Genomic DNA, 21373 nt, shown 5'->3' with positions numbered 1-21373 from the left:
TGGTCACTCACTATCACTACAAATGCTAGTAGAATATTTACTATTATTCTAATAATAATCATAATAATAATATGTTGGTCTGAATCAAATCGACCGGATATGACATAGTTTTTGTATGTAACTAACTTAGTTTTAATATCACTATGAATCAATCAGTAGCGGTTCATTATATTGTTTTACTTGCAATCTATATATATAAAAAGAGAGTGTTTGTTTGTATGTCCCCGATTTTCCCTAAAACTAACCATTGACCTTCGGCAGGGGATTATGTCATTGGGTAGCCCTTAGGCTCCCATTGTGAATAAGGGAGTTTGGTGGGGGTGGAATTAAAAATGATCTAGGAATTCATAGAAAATAGATTAAAAAAATAGTTCTAATAGTACAATAGGCCCCACTGTCAATAGTACAATTTTCACTAGATGGCGCTACTGGCGCAAATGTCTTTCGATTTTTCTCGAAAATTCTGGAATGTTCCATGGATTTCTATCGAATTTTCTAGAATTTTCTCGAACATTCTGGAATGTTCTATGGATTTCTATCGAATTTTCTAGAACTTTCTCGAATATTCTCGAATGTTGTATGGATTTTTATTGAATTTTATCAAACTTTCTTGAACAATCTGGAATGTTCCATGGGTTTCTGTCGAATTTTCTAGAATTTTCTCGAACATTCTGGAATGTTCTATGGATTTCTATCGAATTTTCTAGAATTTTCTCGAACATTCTGAAATGTTCTATGGATTTCTATCGAATTTTCTAGAACTGTCTCGAATATTCTGGAATGTTCCATGGGTTTCTATCGATCTTTCCCTTACTTTTCCGTACACACAGAGAGTGTAGACATAGTATTGGGATCGGCCAAAAAAATCTTACTGTTCCGTACACACAGAGAGAATTTAAAAAAAAGTCTTTCATTTAACAATTTTGATATTTAAATGTGCAAAAACAACCCAGCGAAGCGGGTTTAACAGCTAGTTCAATTCTAAAATATCCATGCGTTTCTATTTGATAGGAGATTTCTTTGGTTTTTATATCACTGCCCAGCTCTTACCATGAAAAGGTGGACTTTGAGTTAGCCTTTCTTTTACGTCTTTCAGAAACGGAGAGACTGTTTCATGACAGTCTGAAGACCGAGCTGAAATCGGTTGACGTCAAAACACTATTGGCGTTCTTTAATAGCTTCAAATGGTTCCTGGATTAGTGACCGAGAATGGGACAACTCTCTTTTCAGTATCACAACAGACCTTATGGTTCCACCTCCGTGCAGAAACTCAATCCTAACCTAGATTGCAATCTTAAAGTGGTTAAACTCTTTCAATCGGATAACCCATTTTGGATGAAATTTGTTTATTTTGAAAGATGAGTTTATCAAGATGTATTTACTTGTAATATAATAATCGAATGTATTAGCAACTTTACCAGTAGAAGCTTTTCTAATAAAAATTGGATAGTCATTCCTAAATATGTACGCAAGAACCTAAAATTTTGAAGATTTAACAATTTAAAAAAAGAATTATTTCGATTTTAAGGCGAGAGTATACCTTAAGACCTTGGCCTAATCTAATAACATATTCAAGCAGTATGTACCTAGCAGATAATAGAGTATTATCGTTAGTCAAAAATAAATCATGAAATTTTAAAAAAGTTTAAATTTGTGTAAAAATATACTTAAATATTCTGATTTCGAGTCATAAAAGGACATTTTTCTTTTAAAATATTTAAATTAAAAATAGTAATTTTTAAACTGTATGTCACGTGACCTAAAACGCGGGTAAGCCCTGCTGTGATGTCATAGCGGTATGAGTCATAGACCATCAGTTAGTTCAGTGTAGACAGCTGGGTATAATATATACATTGATAATAAGTATTTATATTTATTATAATCAGATGTCTATGAATATATCTTTCAAAATTATTTGTGTTATTTCATATAGTGATACCCATATTAAGTCATCAAATTGGATGCCCGCGTTTTTGACAGTTTAAAAAAGTTTTAAAATTTAATTTAAGTTTTTGGCAAGAAAGCGTGTGTATTTTTCCGAAATAAATTTTTGGTGGCTTTTTATTAGCAAAATCAACATTTTGAAGTACTTTTTCAAAAATAGTGGAATACCCTATTAAGCTTCTCCCTCTACCCACAGATTTGTAATTGTCTAGTGAAGCTGGTTACAGCTATTTATAACTAGACCGATTAAAGAACACTTTTTTTAGATTTATATACAACGATTTTACAAGATCAGAATGTTTTCTGTTTCTATACCATACCAGCACTGTAGTAAACGCCATACATTTCTTATCGTGTAGTTAAAGGTTTTAGGTTTGATTGTTCAATGTGGGAAGTTTTATGATTTTTGGAAATTGCACTAATTTTGTAATACCGTCACTGAATTTTGTACAAAGCAACGTATTGTATTTATTTACAGTACGTTTGTATTGTGAATGCCCTTTTGACCATATATATATATATATATATATATATTCTGTATACACATCCTTTGATCAGATTACATTATCACCATTTCCTGTTGTCTTATTTTAACTGGATCAATTTCAGACAATTTTAGTTTGCGTTTCAAAAATATATTACAAATATATTTTTTATTTTATAATTATCTGATAAATAATATTAATTATACCCATAATAAAAAGCTGATTAATATTTTTAATCAACTTAATTAATAACAAATTTAAAAAAAAAATGAAATTTTGATTTTACGACTAACAGATATACTCTTGATAAAAATTGAAATAAAATATAGTAAACAATCATCCAACATCTGAAAGTTTCAATTTATAATAAAGTTTCATTTAAAATTCTTAAAGCACAGTAACTTACTTAAAGGTAAGTAAGTATTAATACGATTACTTGAGGAAATATATTTGATTTAGATTGAAAAGGTTTGGTTGAAAATGAAATTTCTCTCGGCCTTTACTCTGTTTGTTATTTTAACCAAATCATTCCATTCGTGAATAATGTAATAGGCTCCCCTGAGAACAAAATTTGCTGACTGGTTGAACAGTTTTTGAGATACGGACTAAAATTGATCCAAATATTGCGATATCTCAGAAACTCTGCATCCAATCATTTAATTAACCGGATTTTTATACTTTTTGGATTGAAATTACCCCATCTACCGAGTTTTATCAAATTCCAAAACAAAATTTTTTTTTGTATTTCTCGATTTTTTCAAAGTGGTACCCCTTAAAAAACTTTCAAAAAATTGAGAAATTTTTTTAATCTCCAATTTCGATAAAATTCAGTATATAAGGTAATTTTGACCCAAAGAGTAAAAAAATCGGGTGCATTTGATGACTGGTCGAATAGCTTTTCAGATACAGACTAAAATCGATCCAAATATTGCGATACCTCAGAAACTCTGCATCTGAATTTTGTTTATAGTATCAATATTTTTAAGCGTTACAAACTTGGGACTAAACTTAGTATACCTTGGTATATTTCATATACATGGTATAAAAATGGAATGACTTGATTTGTAAAATCCTCTTCAAAACAACATTTAACGTACATTATTTTATTAAACTTGTATATAAGATATTCAAAGCTATTAATATTACAAATTATAATTATTTGTTTGCTTAGCCATCAATTATAATATTTAAAATATTATTACAGATGTCAAGTTGAAATAAAATATTTAAAATAAAAAAAAATTCAACAATTCAGTTGATTATTAAGAGCTATATAACTCTAGAGAACTGATTATTATTTGTATGTGATAAAAAGTTCTTTTCGGCATTTCATGTTTATTCTTCTTATCAATAATTTTGCTTACGAAATTAATAATTTATGAATTGATTATGTCTGCTAACTAACTACTATATTTAAAATATAGTTTATGAGACAGTTCAAATGAAATTATGTAATTTGTTTTCTGGTTACAAAAATTTCCACTTAATAATAGTATAATAATCGACTTTGCGTTCTCTGTAGACTTTTATCTGACATTAAACGAAGCGATGCATACGTAGTCGGACACTTTGATATTTTAAATTTCCAAAGTGTCGGAGTATAGGCACGCCACTTTGATAAGTGGGATCGACGTCTACAGTTTCGTACAGTCGATTATCTTCCAATTAAATTAATAAAAAAAGTCAATAAACAATTTTAAACTGGAGGAGTAATAAAAAATTTGTCAGGCCTCTCTCAACATTGCTCTTGCTCATTTTTGTCGAACTAACTAATAATGAAAATAATTCTAGAAAAAAGCTGGCTTCAATATTCTAAACTGTTTCTCCTACTTATATTCCTCCTTGTACAAAAATGATATCTTACTCGTTTAGTCATTAAATCAACGCAATTTTTGTAATTTTTGTATTCTTTGCGATACAATAGGGGATCGAACTAATTTTTTTTATCACTTCAGATGAAGAATTCTTATTTCACGAATAGAAAGGTGAAAATTCCTAATTAAAGAAAGAGGAAGATACTTACTAGTGACGCCATACGTGGGTATTGCCATAGAGATTACATATAAAACTTTGTTTTGCTAAAAGGAGATGAGAAATTTTCTAAAGGCAATCTTTGATTGCTTATAACTTCTTCGTTTTTTAATCAATATATTAATTTCACTTTCTAATTTTGTCATGGTATCAAGTCTAGTTTTACATTTTTATGGGTAACATGACCAATTCCCTTATTATCTTATAAACTGAGTTTTATTCAAATAAGGCCATACAAATTTTGATTTTGGAAAAACACGATTTTTTAAAACTTGCAAGAAATCAACAAAAAATGATTGGTTTCATTTGATCATTTAAAATGAGAATATTGTAATGGAACGATTCCAGTGGATATCAAAACACTCTATAAAACTTTTTGGTGGGAAGACATTTATGCTTCTACGCACGTTTATAAAGTATAATAGATCACAAATCACAATAAATTAATGAATTAACTACAACCACCTATTAAATGTAACCAGGAATATCTAGTTACGTCTAGTAGGTACTCTTTAATAGTGCCTAGTGAGTAGGTATTTTAATGTCTATGTAAAGATTTTAATAGTACAGGCGCTGGCCATTCATAAAATCAAGGTTAGTATATACAAAAATCGATCATCGAACATTTTTTGGGCAAAGAGATAGTTAAAATACGCAAAAATATTGGCGTTGGGGGATATTAGATATCAATCGATTTTTTCAAAGCGATTCGTATAATTGACATACTTTATTATAAAAAATCTTTGAAGGTAGTATGAGCGCCAAGGCAAAGCTAGACTTGTGGTTAAAATTATTTGTACCTGATTTTCAACTTTGATGACTATTAATTATCAAGTTATAACATAATTCACCATCAAAATTGAAAATAAATATTTTTTATAAATTTGTGTTCTCATTACCGTCGTCATACATCCTTAATTAGTCTGGCACAACGGTTTACAAAACTTTAGATCAATAACCTCTTTATATACGAATTAGTTAACAATTATTACTTTTTGCAAAAGCCTCAATCCGCATCTGCACTATTCGCAATAAATTATTAAATTACTTTAACTAAAAAATTATTTAATAAATTACCAAAAATATCTTGATGTTTCTAGTAAGTCCAGATTTACCTTGAGTGCTGGCCTTGGTTAAAATAAAAATATCGCAATTTTTCGAGTTGGATTTAAACTGAGTATTAAAATAAAATACAATTTTTATTGCAAAATTTAAAACTTCCACGTAATCGATATATTTGCTTTTATAATTACAATGAATATTGGTCGCTATAGCCAATATGTTCTTATAACCGTTATACCCATTAATTTTCGTCATTATAACCGGATTTTCTTTATAACCGGTGTCGTTATCTCCGATTTTAGTTGTTGTATGAATAAAAGTAATACTAGTATATAGGTACACCCTGTATTTAGTAGGTAGGTATTTTTACGTATTGTATGTAAGTGTAGAGTGAATACATATACTGTGTATAAATATTAACGTGTATACATGCATGTATGAATGTATGTGATGTCATTTGTCATTTTCCGGGAAATTGTCCATTAATTAATAATTAGGATATCCTTAGTAATAAAGTCAACTTGTACTCTTCAATGTATATATATATATATATATATATATATATTATATATTGTGCACGAATATATAAATATAACACGAACGTTTATCATACAAATATAAAATATTTTATTTTTAATATTATATATTTTATTTTATATTGGTGCGATTTAAGGTAGCTGCTCCGCGATTGCAATTTATTCAGAAATTTACAAAACTTGGAAAGTAATTAAATGTACAATACACATCATGTTAAAATTTAAAGGCGATTTATATCACCGTTTATGAGCTGATTGCGCTTTAAATTATTATATTTTACACAAAACAATTGAAAATTATTTACGGAGGGGATACGGAAATACTTGTGTGGACAAGACAACTATAGTATTGCGGTTGTAACATTACAACCGCCACAGAAACAACTATAGTAGAAGCATTGTAAACATTATTAGAATTGTGCACAGTATTAGACAAAAAATATTCCTCATTTGACAACAAGTTTATATACTCTTACCGAGCATATAATACAAAATATTTTTTACAATATTGTAGCGCAGCAACGTCTTTAAGCATAGATAATTATCGATTAGCCGAACAAATGGGGACTTTATGACTTGTACAGTCGCAATCATCATCAATATATGGCTTTCTCACAAAAATTGAATCTATTTTTTCTAGGACAGGCCAAAGAAATTAGATAAGATTGACATACGTTTGGTAACTGAGAGCGATTTTGGTTACTGCATTTATTAATACGTATTCCCAAAAAAAAAACTGCACATCACACACTTCAAGAATGAATGAATTACTCGTTAATTAACGCAACCGCTCCGAAGAAATATCCAAAATTCAGCCATCTTAACTATCGAGAACGTTGCCATCAGGCCGTGTTCGTATCATTTCATTAAAATATTTTTAAATTACGTTACTTCTCTGTTACTGGATGAGTACTTTTTCTTACCAGCTTCATTTCGAACATTTTTGAATACTTTTTGCTGTTACATCAATCTCTACGTCACCAATTTGTTTGAATTTTTAAGAAAAATCTTTCTAAAAGTGATAATACCACTGGTAATAATTCCTAGCAATAAGAATTAAAAATGAAACTAGGAACAACATAGGTCTTGCAGTATTCTTGGCATTATACGATTTCTACTACTTCTACCAAGAATGAAATATTCTCATCGAATATCCTTTACATTTACCAACGGAACAAATTTATGTGAACCAAAAAATATAAGATTCGTAGCTTTGTTTTAGTTTGTTTTAAGCAAAATTCAAGACTCAATTTTATCCATTCACATTTTAAAACTTGAAAAGATGAAAAAGGCAGCTCAAGATCTCTTTTTTATTTTTTGTTCTTATGGCAGGCAGGTAGCTTTCTTCTTATCAAACTAAAAACTAAAAGTTGTTTCAAAAGGAAAATATAGAATTGAAAAATTGTTATTTTTCGTCAAACGATTCTATTGTTCACATTAAAAAGTAAAGTTATGATTAGACGCAGACATGAAAGTTAAAACGTAATAATAAAATATTAAAAAATAGATTAATGCCGCCTTATTAATTATTTCTTGTTAAATAAAACCAAATAATAAACTTTTATTTTTGTATGTAAACTGATATGATATTTCAAATTATTTGTTTTGAAGGTTTTTTTAAATATGCAGACAATTTTCTTGAAAATACTTAATAAAAACTTAGAAATTGAAGTTTTCTTATAATAATCAAAATACCAAGAAAATGAATAAACAGGCTGACTTAAACTGAAGGCTTGTCCACCTACATTATCGATCAACATACTTTTCACACAACTTTAAAAATGTTAACTAGATTTTTATCTTACTCGCACGATTAAAGTCATATTTATCCATAAAAGGTCAAACGGTAGGATTTATGGATTTTTAACTATTAAAAGTTTTTTCTAGTTCATATACAGGCTCTTAAAAATAGTGGAAGCGCAGCTAAATGTTTAAACACATCTACTTGTATAAAAATTGAAAGTACTTTTTTATGTTTTATGATTTATACTTATTCTAAACCTTTTAAATGGAACATTGATTTAAAAATTCTTCATAAATCCTGTATCAAAAGGAATGCACGTGTTCTGAAACCAATATCAATACATTTTTCAAGGTATTATGCAAATTAGAAGTTTATTTCGCACAAAAACAACAGAAATTCCACAAATTTAATCAACAAAAATATAATGAATGATAATCAATTTAAATTATATAATTTTCCTGATTCATTATAAATTTAATAATTAAATTTACAGGAAAAAATGTTGTTTATTTATTTTATAATACAATTATTAATAATAAATTAATTTATATTCAAAAATATCAAATCCCATTGATAAATGTGAAGGGAGAGTAGTGGATTCAGTTTTTGTTTGTCCTTAAACGTGTCATAATGATGTAGTGGGAAAGAAGTAGTTGGCAGGATGTTTAAAGGAGTTAAAAAGTGGAAAAGAAGAGCTTCAAAAACAAACCCAAAAATATATGCCGATGTAATAAAAATCACTTTTTCTGTTTAGTTTTATTCACAAAAATGAAATTTCTGCACCCCTTGGAGTTTTGGTTTTTCTAGACATTTTTATGTGATATTTCCTTAAATAGGTCTTTAAAAATAAAATAAAAGTCTTCCATACTCTTTAGACGAATATTAGCCCAGATACAACGCAAACTTTAATCAAACATAAATAGCAATCAAGTGTACGCACGTGAATGGCATATATACATTGACACCACTTACATGGAGAGAACAATTAAATACAGGTATTTGAGAGAAACTAAAAGTCATAGGCTTTTCCAAACTTTCAAACAATTCTAGGAATGGTAGCTGGGTTCAATTTAAGGTTACACGTAAAGCTATAGATTAACTTGGAATGTTTTCCCGCTTCTTTCACTGATTGCTTCAAAAGAAATATTTCTAAGAAACGACTCATAGCAAAGTTTTTATACGAAATCAATGAAGTATGCAAGATTTGTAAATCAGAGCGATATGTGCGCTACTCTCTGCTGCATGCAAGCCTTAAATTTTGAGAGTTTTCTTTAAAAATACGGTAGTACTAACTTAAAGTGATTCTTTTTGGTTAGGTGAGAAAGTGGAGTCATTCGGCAGAGATGCTTTGAGTGTTTTGCACCTATTTCGGTATCAAGATATTGAAGCTGCATCTTCTTTTAATAAGACTTATCATTAGTGATGGACTCCAAGATTGAAGAAGGGTTAATTTGACTTTATCGCGTTTTTTAATTTTAGTTTTGCATTCTCAGACTTCTACTTTGCTGTTTCTCTTACATATTAATCTCAGTTTTTCTGTAGTTAACCAAGTCTTGCTTACATGGTTTTGTACTTTGATCTTGATCTTACACACATGCAAGACCAAACAAAACTTACCAGACCAAGACCAATGCATTTAAAGAGTAAGATGCTAAACTGATAGCACTAAGTGTATTTAACAAAGATTGTCAAATACAGTATCTCTATAATAGTGAAAATCATGTTAACAGTGGTAATATAAATCATCAAAAATGGACGCAGCAAACACATAAAGTATACGTGCCGGGAAAACTTCCAAGATAGATGGCCTAAAGGAATTAATTTTACTTAGTTCTACCTTATTCAAGAAACTAACAATGATTAATCCCTGTAGCAGAGAGTAGCTCGTTTCGCCCTACTTTATAAAGAAAAAAATACTTATACACAAAGAGTTAGAACTTGCAAATAGTAATGAGCAAAAGCAAGGCAAGAATCTGCTATCCTGTAAGTGGATACGATATGATGAATAAGAGAGATAACTGCCAATTAGTTCCTATGTGTCCTTGTCATAGTCATATGCCATAATCATATGATGCTATGATAGAGATTTTGTGTCTGCTACTATTCTATTATTTTTGTACCAAGAGGTTATATACAGTTTTGTATTAGTTTTTCTGAAAAATGCAAAAGTTTTTCTACTTTCTACTTTTTAAAGATGTTTCTACTTTTTGAAAAACTTTTAATGTATTAAATAATATTCCATAAATCGTTTTTGAAATACCTTTTTATTTGATAGCAATAATGTAAACAATATCTCGTCAATGACATATGGATTAGACAAGAACAAGGAACTAACTGACAGTCTCCTCTTTCATTCATCATATGCAAATTTTAGGCCATGGCGTTCTCTATGTATAATATTCTATGGTGCTGTAAGTCTCCCCCATTGCACACCCATTCCTCTATAGATGTAATATACATACAGTACTTAATGTTTATTAATTAATTTGTTTGAAATATTCATTGAATTTATGACGCACATTTTGTTTAATGATTTTATAATAATTATAATAATGTATATATTTTAATGAATTAATTATGAATAGAAAGAATATTATAAAATGTTGAAAATGAATATAAAAAAAATGCTTTAATTGAAAAAACATGTGTGGTGTTGTATGTATTTTTTTATCTATTTTTAAATTATTTATCCTTGAAATGTTTATACTACGACAATTTGAATGAATTTCATTTACGGAAAACATAATCAGTTAGGTTGCTTTAAAAAGTACAACATATATAAATAACGATTTGTACATTGAATCAATAGGACAGACTTGCAAGACCAAGACTTCATCCATGGATCAACACCGTTCCAAGAGTTTTGTGAAATTACGTTTTTAAAGTAATCTGAATTGTAGAAAATTCCTTATACATATTAAAAATTATCAAATATTAAAATAGACTACAAGTCGATGCTAAAACTTTTCGGGTAAAATGACTCACAAAGAATGCTTCTATATGTAAAAGTAACTTTTAGCACCATGCCGTCAGTTTTGCGCAGTATAGGTGAGTATGACATAAATGCCGTGCAAAAATCGGTAAATTCAGTACCGGAATTTAAAAAAAAAATTTGATCTGCAATTACTTTCCGAAGCCCTACATAATTTATTTTTGTACGGCATTTATGTAATTCACTTCGAATACTTATCCTTCGAGTTAGTATCCAGCTACGCTGTAAGTATTTGCTAGTAAAACACCAAGGGGTGTGACAAGTCGATGCTAAAACTTTTCGGGTAAAATGACTCACAAAGAATGCTTCTATATGTAAAAGTAACTTTTAGCACCATGCCGTCAGTTTTGCGCAGTATAGGTGAGTATGACATAAATGCCGTGCAAAAATCGGTAAATTCAGTACCGGAATTTTAAAAAAAAATTTGATCTGCAATTACTTAACCAAGCCCTACATAATTTATTTTTGTACGGCATTTATGTAATTCACTTCGAATACTTATCCTTCGAGTTAGTATCCAGCTACGCTGTAAGTATTTGCTAGTAAAACACCAAGGGGTGTGACATTCATGTTTTCACCTATACTTTCCTGTTCCACGCAAAACTGTCCCCATGGTGCTTAAACTTACTTTTACATATGGAGCATCTTTTTCAACATGATTCCTGATGGGTCATGAGGAATCACCCGAAAAATTTTGTGTATTCCAAATCGAATTTACATTAAAATCGATTAAGTTAAATTTGAGTTAGGAGTAAGCCTTAGTCGATATTTAGTACTACAGCCAGCTCTTGATCTATTGTACCTCTTTCGCTTAAAAGGTGCTCCAGACTGAAGCCCTGCAGCTTTAATAAATTTTAGGATATTTCTAGACGATACTTTATATAGTTCACTTGAGTGGAAATCAGGCCATCCAAAGTTTTTAGTCGTTTGAGAGAGAAGCATTTGCATTCACTCAAAAAGTGTATTCCGATTTGCTCCTTTTCACGACAAAATCTGCAAAGATTGTTCTCTGTGAGACCAGTTAATATTTCAGATAATTTTTCCTCAGTAACAGTCGCAGTGAAGCTTTTTTCCATGAAAAACCTTTGCATGATCTTAGCAATAAATTTATTTCAAGATCGGTTGGACTCGTGTACCAGCCTTTCTTTTATTTCAGGTCTCAGTTGCTCTCTGTTATTTTGCCGAAAATATTACGGGTGAGTTTCACCTTTAGGGTTACTCCTTGCCTGGATAAAAAGATTAATTCACCAAAGAGTTTAGAGACTTTAAGAGTTAGTCCTTTTGGGGAATGATACGATAACGGTACCACCACCGTTTGACTTGCCTCTGATAATGATGGCTATGCTATCAGTGTATCTTAGCACATCAATGTCGGCTGCAATCAGTGTATCTTGTTAGCTTACACAAATTTTCTCTTTTCTGTTTCTCTTAAACGGGGCGATAAATACATGGAAAAAAACGACTTGGAAACCAAACTCTACATATGTACATTCCACACATCGACGCTATAAGCATCAAATCATTAACCAAAAGCTAAATTTCTCTCTCTTTAGTCCGCCTTTTCGAATTATGCGCAATGGAATATATTCCAAGAATGATATTTCTAACAAATTAGCTAGATTTCAATATATGTATTAGATAACAATCTACCAACGATATTTCGGCGAAAATGTCGTTTCAATATAGTTTTCTGATTAACAATCAAATATTTATAAATATTGATTGCAAATATTTGTAAGCAATACGATATTATCGTATCTTTGGTGGAAAAGCGCTGGTATCATTTCTAATAATCAATCCATTTTTTATTCTTCCCAGCACCTACACCAAATTTACATTGTATTTGCTATGTTATAATAATAAATCAAAAAATGATGCTATAAAACTCCTTAAGATAAGAAAACCTTAACTTAGCAAAACGAGATATTTAAATAATCTTAGATTAAAATATAAAACAGTAGTTTTTTAAATGAATTTAAATTTTTTAATGAATTTGACTTAAAATAAGTTCGAATTAAAAAAACAAATGCTAATTAAGTAATGAAAAAAAAAATTGTAACTGAATTCAATGAAATATTAAAAATAATATATAAATCATTTTGATACAAAAATAATATCCAAAATCTATAATTATAAAAGTCTGTCTAATCGTTTATAGATTATATTTAAAAAGCCAAGTCTATATACAAAACATAAACTGAAAACACTAAAATTTAAAAAAAGAAACATTCATTGAAAAAACTGCGTAACTCTCAAAAACAAAAATAGAAATTTAATATTAATATATAAAAACATACCTTTAAGTTATACAGGCGAACACTGTTCCACTTATATATAAAATATATAAGTAAAACAAGGATAACAGAAATAAACAACACCAACACAAATATAATTAAAATCACTTTAGGTTGTGTGTGTGGTTGTATGTTATAATCAAACAAACACACTCCAACTGAAAATAAAAACAGAGACACCACTATTTACTGAAAATGTATGATGAACAAGGATACATTGATTTCGATTCGATTTTATAAGTGACGTATATGAAATTTTAAATTTCCAATATAAATAGATATCCTTGTTGCTTCCCCATTCAACAAAACTCTCACATACAGCGAAAAAAAAAACACTAATTTCAAACTTCAATTTTACCAAACTAACAAAAATAAACACTTTTCATAAAAAAAAAGAAGAATTAAATCGAAATACATATATGTATATAAATGGCTCGGTGCCAATTTTATCAAAAACAGTGCAAAATTTCTCGTACGTGCATTATTTTTCAAAAACACATCGATTTATATTATTATTTATATTTTCGATTTACATTTTTTTTACCAATTATATCTCCAAAATATTAAATCAAATGTTATTTCAAAATAATTGTTTAATATTTTTAATAATTTTAATCGTGATAATAATTGTTGATACATTTTATTTTGATAATCGGCACTATTTTACGCATAAACAAAAACGTACTTTTGAAAACATTTGTACTGTTTGTGTGTATTGCTGAATCTCTCTGTGAATCTTCCTTCACAACACTTTTTGTTAAGTTACACGCACTCTTTGGTAAATTCGTTAACACTTGAACACAATATTTTGATTTTTGAAGTGTCTCAGTTTCATTTAAAAAAATGGTTACTATTTGTTTTTATTTTTTTTTTTTTAGTATAAAAAAAATATGCTGAAACAATGTGCTGGGAAATCAGCATCAAATATAATACTTAACTATATTCAGACGAGTCACTGCTGATCAAACCAAATACGTATAGTTTGTATGAGATAAGTGTACATCATGCTGTTACAGATGTGTTCTCTGTTTATTCTATTATATATTGCATTTTATCTAGACGTGACGCGGTATTCAGCAGCAGCCAGCTAGCTGTAGATATGTAGCAGGCAAATCAAAATCTACCATTTCATGAAATGTCTAGACATTTAGACAACATTTATCGTTTTTTAGTCACATAATAAACATATCAGGTTGTTCGAAAGTTCTAATAATAATAAAATTTAGTTTGAAGAAAACACGTTTTAAAAAATTCAATGTACTTGTGGGTCTACATGTACTATTACAAAATTAAAATACTTAATTTCCATTAACTTAAATATCTTAGTTTTCTTTATTAACAAACCTATAATTACCAACCCTCCAAACGACTGACTAAAAGAATCAAAGAAATTTCGCTCCGTTATTGATTTACAATCTACTAGGTTATCCACGCAAGCAAAAATTTTCCGGGACTTGAAATCTCATTTATGCCAACGGGCACCATATGGCTAGATAATTATCCATTAACTTTTGGTCTGTATATTATCAAGTCATATGATGATGTAACTAAACGAGGAAAACTTACATGAAATAGTGCATTTTCATGAGATTGCAAGCCATTTCTTGGTTTGCCAGATTCTACGATTGGACTGCAATATATATATACAGTGTTGCAGATTAATGTTCGGCTAAATATACAGAGAACAGTAGTGAATTGTCAAGAATATTATGATTATCAAAAACTGTATGTCTTTCCAATGTTGATCTTTAATTTTTGGTATCTTAATGAAAATCTGTATTTATTCCAATTCATTCAATTTTTTTCATTATTCCGTTTGCTGTAAGTTTTATATTTAAAAAGAAAATTATTTTATTTTTATGTACAAAATTTTATTTAATGTAAACCTAATAACAGTGACGGCTCATAATGTTAATGGTTAAGACCTAAGAAAATTGGAAAGTTACCATATTTTTGTGAAAACAAATTTAACTATTACGTTAAAAGCGACAATTTAAAAAAAAATTTAACTATTACTTCAATATGACTTTTTATTAAAAAAAAAGGTGTTGGTGCAAGGAACAATAATATTTTTCTTTTTTACTTATATAACATATCCCTTATATTATTTCATTGCGCTTTCACCATTTTTGAAATCGTATAATAAATAATAATATATTATGATATAATTATTTAACAGCATTTAAATGAGAAATTTAAACTAATGGCAGGAAGAGCCATTCGAAAATTTTTTAAGGTTTTTCCACAGTAAAATATACAAAAATTGATTCTATAGTAAAATTTTACGAAATTAAATTTTTAATATGGAAAGAATTATTCACAGGAATCGAAAAAAACAATTTAATTTAATAAAAAATTTAAATATCAGTGGTTATTTTCTAAATAAATTCAATCCTTATCCTAATATAATAAAGTTCCACAATTTAGCGCTGCCCGCAATTAGAATTCGAATGAAATTTCTGAAAAAGCTTAAATTGAAGAAATTTTGAATTTTTCAAGTAGAACAATAATTTTAAATCATTATTTTTAAATATTTCTTAGTACTCCAATTAAAATAAGAAACTATTACTCGATCACTGCACAATGTACTCGATTGAAATTCGATTATGAGCCAATCGATATAGCGATGTGTTTCCCGACAAATTATTTGAAGGGATCAGAATCAAAGCGGTGTATGCAACAAAATGAAAACTTTTTAGCTGAAGTTGATTTCGAGAACAAAGCTCTGATAGAAAATTATTTGTTCACCCCCAAAAAGGAAATATTTTGTTTTGCTATAAAATTAACGTTGTTTGCATTGTGAAATTAAGTTGCATGGTTTTTAAAATACTGAAAGAAGTAAAGCTTAATAAAATTGACGTAAAATGTAAAAAAAAAACGCTCGGTGATACCCAAAAATGTATGCCTGTGATGTTTCCTTGATGCTTCCTGATGTATTCATTGACTTGTAGAAAATTTCTAGCGAAAATTGATGAGCAAAATGTCTGAAAAAGACCAATAGGTGAAATGATCCGCTGCTTTTGTGTATTTTAGAAGTCAAATTATACATGAGGCAGCATCAATGAAGTTATTTAATCGTTCATCGAATTTCGGTGTAAAATTAAGAACAAAACTTTTGAGATTTTCTCATCGGCTTTACAAATTTGCGCCACAATAAGATTTTATAGAATCTGTGGAAGATGATTTTCAATCGTTTTCAATAGAAATATAATTTTATAGAAGACAATATTTCGCCACTGTATAAAATAATAATTTCTGAATTGCTGTATGGGAAAAACATAAATACGCATGCGTATATAAAACACTCATCCCACTGCACACCCGCAATGCTCCATTCAATTCACACACAACTAGTCCATTCATTGATGGCGCATACAAGGATTTGCCTTGTCGAGTCAACAACATTTGATCATTGTATCGGTGCGCGGTGGAAGATTATATACACCAAGCAATGTTAAATATATTAAAGGGATAGGATTCATAACATATTTAATAATATACAGTTTAATTGATATAGGTATTAAGAATGTTGATTTTATATTCAATTCAATACTGTATTGCGCTGCTTAGAGTTTGAAATATTTATTATTATAAAATTGTAATATACAACATTAAAATTTGTATATCAATGAACGGATAGATTATTTAACATAATTATAAATTATTTTATATCATACTTCAAAATGTAAATTGATGAATAATTCGTTTGAAATAATATAATTACTTTATCATAATAATCATTTCAAGTTTTCAAATTAAATCTCTTATGTTAGTCAAAACTATTATCGTTTTCGAATAATTTTATTTGATTCTTCTTTAAAGTGTCATTTTTTTCACATTTATTACTTAAACGATTTTATCATACATGTTGTGATCAAAAAAAAGTTATTGTAACTTAATTCCTCATAGCAGGCGATAAAAGTATTAAAATTCCAACTTCGCTCATATCTATATTCTCTCGAATTAAATGAATGGCGATATTTATTCTAATTGATTCAATGTTTTTCATTATTCCGTTTGCTGTAAGTTTTATATTTAATAAGAAAATTATTTTATTTTTATGTACAAAATTTGTTTAATGTAACCCTAATAACGGTGACGGCTCATAATGTTAATGATTAAGGCCTAAGAAAATTGGAAAGTTTCCATATTTTAGTGAAAACAAATTTAACTATTACTTCAATATGACTTTTTGTAGAAAAAAGGTGTTGGTGCAGGGAACAATAATATTTTTCTTTTTTTACTTATATAACATATCCCTTATATTATTTCATTGCGCTTCCACCAAATTAAATAAATAAATTTCTGTACTTCAATTGTATTACAAAAACATGGAAGACGTGCCATTTGGAATTGGTTTTTTTTTAAATCAGTAAAACTCACCTGGGCCTGAGATAAAAAATAATAAGGAGAAAAAAAAATCTGTAGAAAAGCCACCCCTCGCTGCAACAATAAAGCGATCCTGATTTAGGTTCTTATTTCAAAAAATTTTACTCTTAAATTTCGTCTAGTAAATAAAATTCGAAACAGAATTTTCAAGTATGATCTGATCATACATTCACTTTTTGAGTAATTATATCCTGAATGAACAAATATAACAGGGATAATACCAAAAAATGTAACAGAGATATACTATTTAACTTACCCTAGCGCCTTATTCTTATTAAATATATTCCCTTTACCTTTACTATTTCTATTTAGCGGAGTTTTTAGAAATTTTCCTCAGTTCATAACGTATGAATTCACCAATAAAACATTTTTTTGATGTTCTATTTGTTCGTTTTCTCCAATTTTTACCTTCAAATGGTGCTAATTGTATATTAAATAGAGATCAGCAACCTACAAAAACGTCTTTTTTGTAAAATTTTGTTCGGGTTAGAGATATTTTTCCACAGAATTATTAAAGTATATTGAATTATAAATCAGCAAAAATCAATTTTATACATAAGAATTTGTCATACGTTGAATACAATGTTGTAGTTTGGTATGAAACACCTGGTCGAACGGAAGTGAATTAATTGCCTTGCACTCTTCATAATATCATCTTCACATCAGCTGCATAGATTTACTCTGAATACCATTTTTTTATAATACATCAACTTTGTAAGTACCTAATAAAAAAAACTGCATTCTTTATTCTTTCGATTTGAAAAACAAAATTTATTTTCGAATGATGTTATTTATACAATGAGCTATTGAAGGGCTATCCTTTTGGAGTTTTTTGAAGTATTACTGCTCTATCACTGGCGAACTCAGATTTTGAGCAAAAGCGGGGAAGGGACAGGAATTTTTGGCCTTAATTGGGACAAATTGGAAGACTAAAAATTTCATAAATTCAACAGTATTTTGACGTATAAACACACATACTGAGCATATTAAATGAATGGTAAATTTAGGCCCTGCTCTCGGGATACCCGTACTTTATTATTTATTTGGTTTATATTTGGTATTTAAACTATAAAAACGTCCATTTCCGTTAAGAGGAATGAGAACTTAAAAAAATGTCTGGAATCATTACATATCAACTCTCAATTTTAGTTATTAAAAGTACTTAATAAAAGTAGGTATTTTAATTGATAATCACTTAGACTAACATAAAAATTTTGCTCATAGCATTTTACACCGTAAAATAAAACGGAATGTGAAATAGTATTGTAAATTACTTTTCATCTAAATATATAATTTAGATTCAAATATGCTAAACCGTACCGTGTACGAAACGTGACATTCAAGACATTTTTCTCGAATTGCCATTTGCTACAGCTCAGAGGAGGCTTGAGGATGTTTTTTCATTAACTATTCAATTTTAAGTATAAAAAATTTGATTGGAAATCGAAGCCAGTAGGAGTGGGAAGATATTAGCCGAAAAGAAACCAAATGAATTCATTCCGACAGATAAGTGGGAAAATCTTAAAATGTTGTTCGATTCGATGCACTTTTACGGAGATTAATAAGTCTGCGTTATTCATAGACAAAATTTGCTTTTAAGGTAGTAGCCGTAAACTCACTAGAAAAAAAAGAAAGTTCTTCAATCGATTATGAAGCGAGATGTTTATAATTAAAGTGCACAAGTGAAAAAATCGATTTGTTGAAAAGATAATTAAAAAGCAACCTATAAATATGCGCGTGTGTACAGAGTATATGTATACACACTACGTCTAACTATTATGTACAGTAACATGTCATAAATAGTGTATGAATATACGAGCATGTTTTCTTTGAGCTTGACAATAACGCCCAAACTACTTTGAGGTTGAATACCAAAATTTCGAATTATCACACAAGTTCACAATATTTGTCCTCTTCGATTGAGATAGAACTTGCCTTAGATCACGTTCTCTTTTACTTAGATATCAGGTAAAAATTGAACTTGCTGTTTATTATTTCGACTTGCTTTAAATGGTTTATTCACTGAATAATGTTAGAAAAACGTCCAGATACTGTTCGATACCTGTCCCGTTTTCAGCTCGGTTTAACATCATTATTTTCTAAGAACCTAAAAAATATAACTTCCTTTTTCCTTTTTACTTGCTAACGTAAGTATAATTCTTGTTATCAAATTAAACATAATTAGATATTATTTTAAAAACATATAATTTCATCTATCGAATGTGTCAAAAACACTTACATGAAAGGTTAACCACAACAACATTAGTAATTACACATTTCAAAATTGCCTACTTAGAATTATTATTATTTTTTTTGTAAATATAACTAGTAAAAATATAATTATGTATGAGTTTATAATAATATAATATGTGATTCAAAGATGAAAGTTTATATTTAATTCTATTATTGGATATTATTTGAAAAAATTTGTTCTAAATAGTTAATTACACGTAAAAAAAAAATTGTAAAAAAACAATTATTAAGTGGGTACTTACACTTGATATAGTCATTTTCAATTTTCTCTCTCTACTTGCCTACAATTATTTTTTACCTATGAATAATTTTTGTAAAACCTACAAATATTTTCTCTATGAATAATTTTTGTAAAAAAAAAAAAACATTGAATTAAATTAGTTGCTAATAGGGTATTCTACTATTTTTGAAAAAGTATTTCAAAATGTTGATTTTGCTAACAAAAAGCCACCAAAAATTTATTTCGGAAAAATACACACGCTTTCTTGCCAAAAACTTAAATTAAATTTTAAACCTTTTTTAAACTGTCAAAAACGCGGGCATCAAGTATATTTTTACATAAATTTTAACTTTTTTAAAATTTATTTTTGACTAACGATAATACCCTATTAGAAAACAAAATATATTCAATAATTTTCGGCGAATTTTTTTATTTTAAAATTTAAATATTTATATTTTAAAATATTAACACACACCTATCCAAATAAATAAGATTAAAGATTAATACTCATTTAAAATCTATTAAACCGGACGAATAATCGGTAATTTGTATTGTAGGTATTCATATAGATTATAAATATGAAAGTATATATTATGTGATTTTGTGTGTTTTTTACGCTTTCATTACAATAATATAGCTCATACATCAGAATAAGACATGAGCTAAAATTAAAAAACATATAAAAACAATTTATTTTATTTTGTGACATTTCATCACGCCATCTATCAACATCATTGTAAAGCATAAATTTAAAAAAAAAAGTTCTCCAAAGGGTGAATGAAATACAATTTATGACCATTTGTCAGACCAGGCTTTTTTGATATAGGTATTCAATGCATTATGATTATTTTACATTTAAAAAAAATGAAAACTGGACATATACTTTTATTTGTGTAAAACAGTCCCTATCCCTATTTCGAGTGTTATGGAAGGGGCATAAGTGAGAGCAAGGGAGGTTGAAGCCCAGCAAAGCGGGCGAGTATCATGCTAGTGATGTCATAAATACACAAGTAGTGCCACAGACAAAGGAAGTCTAGCCGAATTTTCACGTAATATTTAGCCCAACGATCATTGGCAAAAAATTTCATACTTCCAATTTTTCAAATCAGGCTTATTAAGAAATCTCTGTGTCAAGAAAAGGGCGCTTTTCTTAAATGCATCTAATAAGGGTATAGCGAAATTGACGAAAAAAATTTTTGTTAATCAATATATGGGCTCTTCAGACAATAATCTACGTTTTTTTCCGATAAAGTATACTTGTCTCTTGAACCAACAAATGCCATACGGTTATCGTTGTCTCGAAATTTACTTGTCGTCTGAGTCTCTAGACCCAGACACAGAAGACCCGCCCCTTGTTTGCAAAGGTAAAAAAAAAAATAATTAAAATTATTATGTTATTTTTCAATTTCAATAATTCATTTTT

At 28.7% G+C, this 21373-nt stretch overlaps 1 protein-coding gene across 1 annotated transcript in view; it reads right to left on the bottom strand.

The window, feature by feature from the left end:
- The window catches only part of LOC123299143 (protein sprouty), a 70978-nt gene extending 57563 nt beyond the window's left edge, over positions 1–13415 (bottom strand). Inside the window, exon 1 of the mRNA XM_044881399.1 lies at positions 13092–13415. The gene's annotated coding sequence lies outside the window, so the exon portion shown is untranslated. The remainder of the gene's footprint in view (positions 1–13091) is intronic.
- Positions 13416–21373: the final 7958 nt, after the last annotated feature.

The sequence above is a fragment of the Chrysoperla carnea genome, chromosome 4, assembly GCF_905475395.1.
Source record: "Chrysoperla carnea chromosome 4, inChrCarn1.1, whole genome shotgun sequence".
NCBI lineage: Eukaryota > Metazoa > Arthropoda > Insecta > Neuroptera > Chrysopidae > Chrysoperla > Chrysoperla carnea.
The sequence above is the reverse complement of the archived record's forward strand: the minus strand, read 5'-3'. Positions and strand labels throughout refer to the sequence as shown.